This window comes from Cariama cristata, unplaced genomic scaffold (assembly GCF_000690535.1).
Source record: "Cariama cristata isolate BGI_N322 unplaced genomic scaffold, ASM69053v1 scaffold37050, whole genome shotgun sequence".
In the NCBI taxonomy this organism is placed as follows: Eukaryota; Metazoa; Chordata; class Aves; order Cariamiformes; family Cariamidae; genus Cariama; species Cariama cristata.
The window spans coordinates 9,936-17,857 of record NW_009594761.1 but is presented as its reverse complement, the minus strand read 5'-3'; positions in this window follow the sequence as shown (position 1 = coordinate 17,857).

Genomic DNA, 7,922 nt, shown 5'->3' with positions numbered 1-7,922 from the left:
CCCCCCCTTCCCCCGCCCCGCCCCTCCCAAATCTCCCACCCCCGGTTTCATGGGCTCCTAGGGAATGAGAAGGGACTGTAGCTGAAGGAAAGAACATGGATTTCCTGGGCTACCACTGCCTAAGAATTCCCTGTGTTAGAATACAAGAAAAGTCTCAGCCGTCAAACCACCTGTGAATCCCTTGTGTCCTCTGTCTTGTCTCTCATGGTCTCAGTCTCTGTGGGCAAATGTTAGCCCTGGAGCCATATTTTTTGGAGTCGGTCTCCTGGGGAGGGAGCTTGCTCGGTTCTTCTCCTAAACAGAGCTAGTGGAGACACTGAGCACGGGGCAAGGTGAATGCACGCTGATCAGTGTGTCACTAGGCTGTGGAGTGCTCCACAGACTGGGTGTTGAGAGGGAAATCCAGGCCTCTGCTTCCATTTGGTTTCTGGCAGTTTGATGTTTACTTGGTGTCCTTCATGTACTTTTACTTGTCCATCGTTGGCATGTGCTGCCCTTCCCTGTCAACTCCCTTCCCCAGGAGATCTCATTGTAGAGTGCCCATTCTTGTTCTCTCTCTCCGTGTTTGGATGTACTGCTCTGTGTAACTCAGTGGGTCTCCCTCTTTCTGGTTTGTTTTTTTTCTAGATTCCTGCCGTTTGTTCATCGTTGTGCCTAAAGCATGTCGATGTGGCGTTCAAGTACATCGTCCAAATCCTTGTCTCTTCAGCTTCTCTGATGCTTGAACTCTCACCTTTGACCTTGTGTTGACCTTTGATGCTGATGTGTATTTTTATTACGTTTGTTTCTTTCTTTTTTTTTTTTTTTTTTTGTGCTGCCAAATTGGTTTTGCTAGAAAGACTGCTGAAGGGGAATAATATTTAAACTTGCATTTGAATATAAAAGAATTTCTATTTTTCTAGACCTTCGTAAGATAACCACTTGATTTTGTGAATCTGATTCTTTGTAATTGTCTTCAGAGCAGCCTTGCTAGCATACCTTGTGGAGTATTTGTATTTCTGTGAACATACAGCCAATCACTTTCTAGGCTTAGTTTTTTCTGTGTGCTTAGTTTTAAAAACACAGTTTCGAAGAAAAAGTCAATTATATGGTGTGACTCAATCTTTCAGGAGACTTCCTAGTCACATTTTGCTGATCTGGTTTCTGTGCTTGAGGAGACAGCATGTGTTTTTATGAGTTCAAACTTGTGACTTGAGTGGTATCAGCAGAAAACACTTGAACTACATTTTCTTCTGATTGTAGCTACATTTTTGCCCTGGCATTTATCGATATTTTTTTTTTAATTATTATTTTTATTTTTTTCCCCCTGCTTCCCTGTGTGATTATCAGTCTGCAGTGAAAATTTGATCAAAGTTGATGTTGTATTTTGTTAAGCTCCAGCATGCTTGGTTTTTTTGTAACTACCATCTCCTCAGCAAAATGTGATGTTTTTGTTTTAATCTTTCAAACTAAGATAGTGCCCAGAAATGTTTTGCATGTTACCTGCTGTTTTCTTCACACCCTCGTATCTATCACCTTCACCTCTCTGTTTTCTATAGTTTGTGCAAAAACTGAGCAATTTAATGGGTTGCAAAGGTATCCTTTAAATTGGTGGTTTTGGTATGACAAATATCTGATCAGAAGCCACCTGAGGGCATCTACCTGTGCACTTAGACTGTCTGCCTGACAGAGCACCTGGACCTTGTGCCATCTCCGGTGCTGTCAGAGGCTCCCGGGGGCTTGGTTGCACTGTTCCTGTAGCGGAGGTTTTGGTGGAAGGGGATAGCTGGGGAGCAGGAAGGTGCGGGAACTTCACGCTGTTTCTGTTCCCAGAGTTATCTGAAGCTAGGGCTCCTTTGAAACACTCTTTATGAGCATTTTGTATAATTCAGGGCACATTTTTGTGAAGTCCAGCCCCAGTTTAATGCCGTCAGTCAGACCTTGGTGGCAGGATCCTGGAAGGATCTAGGTTAGCTCTTGAAATAAAGTCTTTGAAATATCCCAGAGAAAGCATTTGTAAACCTGGTCCTACAACTGCCAGCTCTTTTCCCAAGTGACAAGCACAATACAACAGCCTCTGAAGCTGTTACCTGAACAGGGTACCATCCCCAGCTCTCTTCTCAAGGGCCTTAGCTGGGGAATCTCTACGGAGATTTTTTAGTTTTTGTTTAGTTTTTAATTGGGTAATGAGCTAAGCAGTTTTTTCTGGCTTGCAGGATGAACTAGAACAGGTTACTGCTTTCTGGGTAGCAGGCTTCCCCCTACCCTCCATACTATCTGCACAGGTAGAAGCTGGGATGTAGCTTCTAGATGAAGGCACCTGAAAAGTGTGTGCTGTGATGAAGTTTCAGTCAGAAGGAGAAGCAAGCTAGCGTAGGTATCTGAACTGTAGAAAATAATGTGAAATGAAATCCCAGGAGAAGGGGTTTTGCTGAGAAAACAAATTGTGTTTGTTTGATTGAATAGAAATCTCACTTTTGTCCAGTGTTTGGGATAAAGCAAAGAGGCAACAGGATTTTTTTTCTATCCTGCTTCTGAGTTGGCTGAGGATACTATATTCTCAATAGATACTGGCTTAGACTGGTGTAGACAGTCCTTAATCTGCTTATAAGAGAGAACATGTTTGGATATGGTACATATACCTGGGAGTGAAGTGTGAGGCTGGATGGAAAAAGGACAGAACCTTGTTTATTTGGGAGGTAGGGTTGTGGGCCGGCTGCTGTTAGTCCCACAGTCTGAATGCACAGGGCTGTGTGTCAGTGGGGGGCACTGATACCCTGCAGTGTACTGAGTAACTGCCAATACGTTTCTGTACGTGTGCATTTGGTTCCATAAGGAACTGTGGGGAAACCTGTGGAAAAATATCTGGAGAAAACCAAAATGCCAAACGTTGGATGTTTCTTTCCTTTCTTCTTTTCCTTTTCTTCCTTTGGTTGTTTTAATTGTTCTGTGGTGGTTTTAATGGATTTGAGACAGTGGAGCAGCAGCTGCCTTTCTGATTTTTGGCTGCTTTTTGTGAATAATTTAAAAAGAAAATTTACATTTTGGAGACAAACCTGTGGGCTTTTTTATTGGTACAAACATTGTATTTAACACTAGGGGTTTTGTACAGTTTTTTGCCTTTTCTACTAGAAAACAATGTAAAGTGATTCACAATGTGACGAGAAAACAAATTGCCACTATGACCAAATGTAGAGTCTGTTCTGCAGTAACGGATTTAATCAACTCGAAGTCGTGGTTCAGTCGTAGAAATGCTTTTCTTTACCTTGTTTGAGCTGTTCCTTTTTTTCTTGTTTTGATTTGCAAAACAAAATGTCTTTTTGTGTGAAATTGTGTTGTACTCTGTAGAGAATTACGGATTTTACTTTAATGGTTTAAAAAGCAGAGGAGCACGTGTTGCTTTTCTGATCTGATCGCAGAGTTTGTGTAGTGGATTTAAAAATGAAAAGATTTGTTACAAGTTTGGAACGAGCGAGTATGTGTTAAAGGCATTTTCTTCCTTTTGTGTGTGTGTGTGTGTTGTTTTTTTTTTTTTTTTCTTTTTGTCCCAAAGGGCAACTTAAAGCTGTTTTAATTGCACAGACACACCGACAACAAGTCATTTTGTATATGCCAAGTGTGGTACCTTCCTTTGTTTATTTGCTATTAAACTGTTTGAGAAGAGTCCTTGTGTGTTGTATTTGTGTCTTAAACTTGAGGTTCTTTTGGGGTCCAAGTGTGGGAAGATGAGGAGAGAGATGAGAGAACTGCTTTCCAGTTTCTTAGCTGTAAGCCACAAAAGTTTTCATGGCCCAATACTATTTGTTCTGGATGTACAATGTAGACCCTAGATTTTTACCTCTATGTAGATGAGCTACTTTGAGTAGAAATGGAAAAGATTTTTCAGTTGTTTAGCCTCCATTTTGTATCATTTGGTAGTCAGGTCCCCTTTAGACATTAGATACAGAAAAGCTGAGAATCTTGGGTAATGCAAATATGTGATACACTGGAGAGTGAGGTGTAGGCATATCGAGCGTCACAGAATTGGTGCTGCGTAGCCACTTGCCTGTCCGTGCCCTGTGCTTCACGGTGTTTCAAGGGCTAAGTAACTTCAGCATAACGCCAGACTTCAGCTATGTAGGAACAGCACATGTGCGTGGTGGTGTGTGGGATTAGATAGGCACCAGCTCATACTGCTCCTACAAGCCCCGTACCCGCCATGGCCTCCTTACCCCTAACACGGCCAAACTTGCTGAACCTGTCCTGGTTCTGCAACATGAAGGTATCTGCGGTCCCCAGTGCTCCTGGTCCTGGAAACACTACACAGGGAAACCCCAAATGAGTTGAGATTACTTACTAGTTCAGGTTTTGTGATAAGCGAAAGTTACCTGCTTTGCTTTTGGAACTAAGATATGGTAATAGTTTGAAATAAAATTAGTTGTAAAAAAAAAGAAATATTTGATGTAGGCAAAGTATAATTCATTTAGAAACTTGCCACGAGTTTGACATTGATATTGCCTCTCTCAGAAGGAAAGTACCACAATGGCCGTAACTTTGCCACACTTCTGAAAGCTCCTAAAATCCAGTGAATGTTACTCCTTCCTTGCATCTCAGAGACTGCAAGCATTTTCAGGGCAGCCGTGTTTCTCCTCCGTGTCCTTTTCCTCTGTTATGTGACATACTCTGTTTCACCCCCTTACTTCCTACATGACTGTAAATCTGAGAGCACGTGCAAGCATCAGGATCCAGTGCTGCATTCCTTTCCCGGCAGAGCACCAATTGTGAAAGCGAGGCGCTGAGCCACCTGTTGTGGAGTGTGCTGGGATCCCCACAGTTAATTTGCAGCTGTTGAGAAGGGAGGCTGGAGAGATTTCAGTTCAGATATGACTGAAGTTGAAGGATGGAGAGAAACAATTGAATCAGAAAAAGGGTTTGTTTAGGCGGGATGGAAGATTCCCGCTTGTGCAAAAAGTTGGCTAGCCTCGTCTTGCGCAGTCAAAGCTCTGTTAGTTGCATCTTATGGAACTGATACTAGGGCCCTCTGGGTAGGTGGCTTTTTTATTTTTTGAAGGTTTTTTTCCTTAATTTAAAAGGCTGCCACCAATCAGTAGACAATTAAACTGCAAATAAAAGCCAGTGTGTTCATCTCTGAAAATAACCAGCATTTCACATGAGTTGTTATATTTATCAACATCAATAGGAAATACACAGACCTGTAGATTAAGTCCTGATGTTGAATGTTTTAGGAGAAATTTTTTTTCCTCTCACATCCGCTTCCACCTTTCACTACTTGTTTTGACTCCAGTCTCCAGTCTTCCTGACTTTACCAGCCGTGTTCTGCTGTCTTCATATGGCCAGGAGTCACCGGGAATACATTATGAAGAGCAGTGGGGAGGAGGACAAGCAGCTCAGTGCGGTCACTCTGAAGAAGTGGCTGTGTGATTAGCTACGCTGCAGGTATAGCTCCACTGCGTGACAGGTGAGATTCCCTAATTTGGTGTTTTCATGCACCTTGCAGGCTTTATTATTTGCAGTTTCTGAGAAGAAACTGTGGATCATTTACTGTAGAAGCCGTGCCTGAATCTTGTATACAAACTAGAGCTATCTTGAGCCCCAGACCAATAAGCGTTCTGCCATTACTTTCTCGAAGCAGCACAGAGAATCGTGTCTTGGTGCTTCTACCCATTTAGCCCTCCTTATTTAGGCAGCCGCATTGGGCCCAGAGTGGTATGTTTTCTATCAGAGTATGCTTCCATTTATTGAAAATGACCAATTTGAGCTTGATAGACCTAGCCCTTATTTTACTAGGGTAAGTTTTTACCTCAGTTAGGTGAGCTGTGAGTTGATTCTTAAGAGACTAAGCAGTGTTTTGTAGGAGGACTCAAAAGCAAGGAAGTGCAGTGCGATCAACAAAATGCAGGACAGATCGTTTCCCTCCTGGTAAGATGGGTTTTGTCAGACTGCAGGGCATCCTCTTCTCACTTGGCCTATTCTTTGTGAGATATGAGAGTGAATACTGAGGGGGAGGGGTACCTTGGTGAGACGTGGTCCAAAAGCATTAGGATGAGTTTGAGTTACAGGCAGGTTACTTGTGGAAGGTTAATTTTGAAAAGTAGTCTGCTTCACCAAGAATGATGTGGGTTTTGTTTTCCCCTTTCTTGAGTCCTGGCTTGATTCTTTTTGTGGGTCAGACTCCAATGGTTGCTGTCCCCGGCCTTTTAACTTCTCAAAGTCCAGAAGTCTGATGGCCTCACCGTTATCAGCGCTGTCCATGGGGATCGGTCTTTTGCATCTTGTGTCCATCCCACCACCCATCTCCCAAAGAGACCCAGAAGAATTATTCCAGGGAGGAAAGACTTTTTTTTTTAGTTCAGAATCAGGCTTTTATGGAAGCCCTAAAATCTATAAAGTACTTAGATAATAATTTTATCAGTGCTGCTGAAGTGATTTTTGGATATTAACCAGCTGTGCCTCAGCATTACTTTTCTTCAACCATCTGTAGATTTTTCCACAGTTTCTACTTCCAAAGTTTGAGGGTACAACAGTCTGTGCTGAAACATCACTAGCACATCACTGCTCTGAAAAACAATGCTAAACTAAATAATGCAAATATCCAAGAGTATATAAGCCCCCAAAAGAGAATCATCCTGATTGTAGCAAGACTCTTCTACAATTTACAATGCTTTTCTTTTTAAAATGTTTCTGAGAAAATTTTGGATGAAGTATGGATGGAATCTCTTAAAATCAAGACTGCTATGAATGTAAAGCCTTTGAGTAGACTGGTTCCTTACTCTCTTGTGTCCTGCTTCCCGTAGGGATATTACTTCAGGAAGGCTCCTTTGGGTTTGTGTTTCCTTAGGCAGCCGTGACACAGGCCAGGATGGTCCAACTGGTGGCCTGTGAGATGATTCTCTTGGTATTTACCTTTGCTTGGGGAAGAACTGCAACCAAATTCACATAGAAGCAAGGAGGCAGCTGGAGATGTGCCTGCTTCTGCCTGTGGGTCTGTTGTTAAAACTCTGAATTGCCATTTCTTCTTTCTGGCCTGTAAAAGGATCCAAAAACAGGTGTCTGGGACTTCTGTAGCTGAAAAACGTTAGACTTCCCTGAGGCGTTCCCCCTGCCAAGTTTGGTACCTCTTCTTATGAAGGACAGCAAATCGATAGCTAACCAAGTCTGGGTTAATTGAAAATGCAGCACATCAGTGGGGGTATGAAACTCGACTCCCAGAGGAAACAGGCTAACTTTTACTGTTTCAAAGGTGTGTAACAGAGTTAAAGCTATCTTCTAATTGGGCTAACGATTCTCTTATGCAATCAGAAGGTGCAGAAATCAGTTGCTTTGGGTCATTATTGTCATTCATCATAAAAGATCAGCAAGTTCTGGATGCAGAACTTCAGCAGTGCCTTTGCTAGCTTCTGTTGAAAACTTTTGCAGGACTGTCACAGGTATCCGATGGCAGTGAGCAACGGTCGGTCATGACCAAAGCTTTTCGGGATGGTTAGCTTCTTGTTGTCCCTGAAATTAAGAAGTCGATGCCGTATTTGAAGCAAATCTGTGACAGAGCTGACCTTTGTCCAGAGAAACAGTCCATATTGCCAGCTGAGGGCCTCAAAAGGGAGGCTGAATTTTGTGTCTGGCAAAGTATCAGGCACATTATTGCAACATGTGTACATGCTGGAGCCTTCTAGTTCATTCCATCTCTTTTTAAGGTATGTGTTGTTCCTAAAGCTGCTATCCTAGCTGAGGCTGCTACCTCCCAGGCTAGCCCACCACCACCAGTGCTTGTAAAAAGGAATGGATGGCCAGAGAGAGAGAGAGGAAAGAGGCAAGTGAGACATCCCTGTGACTGCAGCTGATTGTCTCTCCCTAGGGTATTTATAAGCCGCATAGGGGTGGGTAGTTGGCTGGCCGTGACCTTGGGAGCTGGGGAGCCTGGCTAGCATTCCTGGGAGCCACGTGAG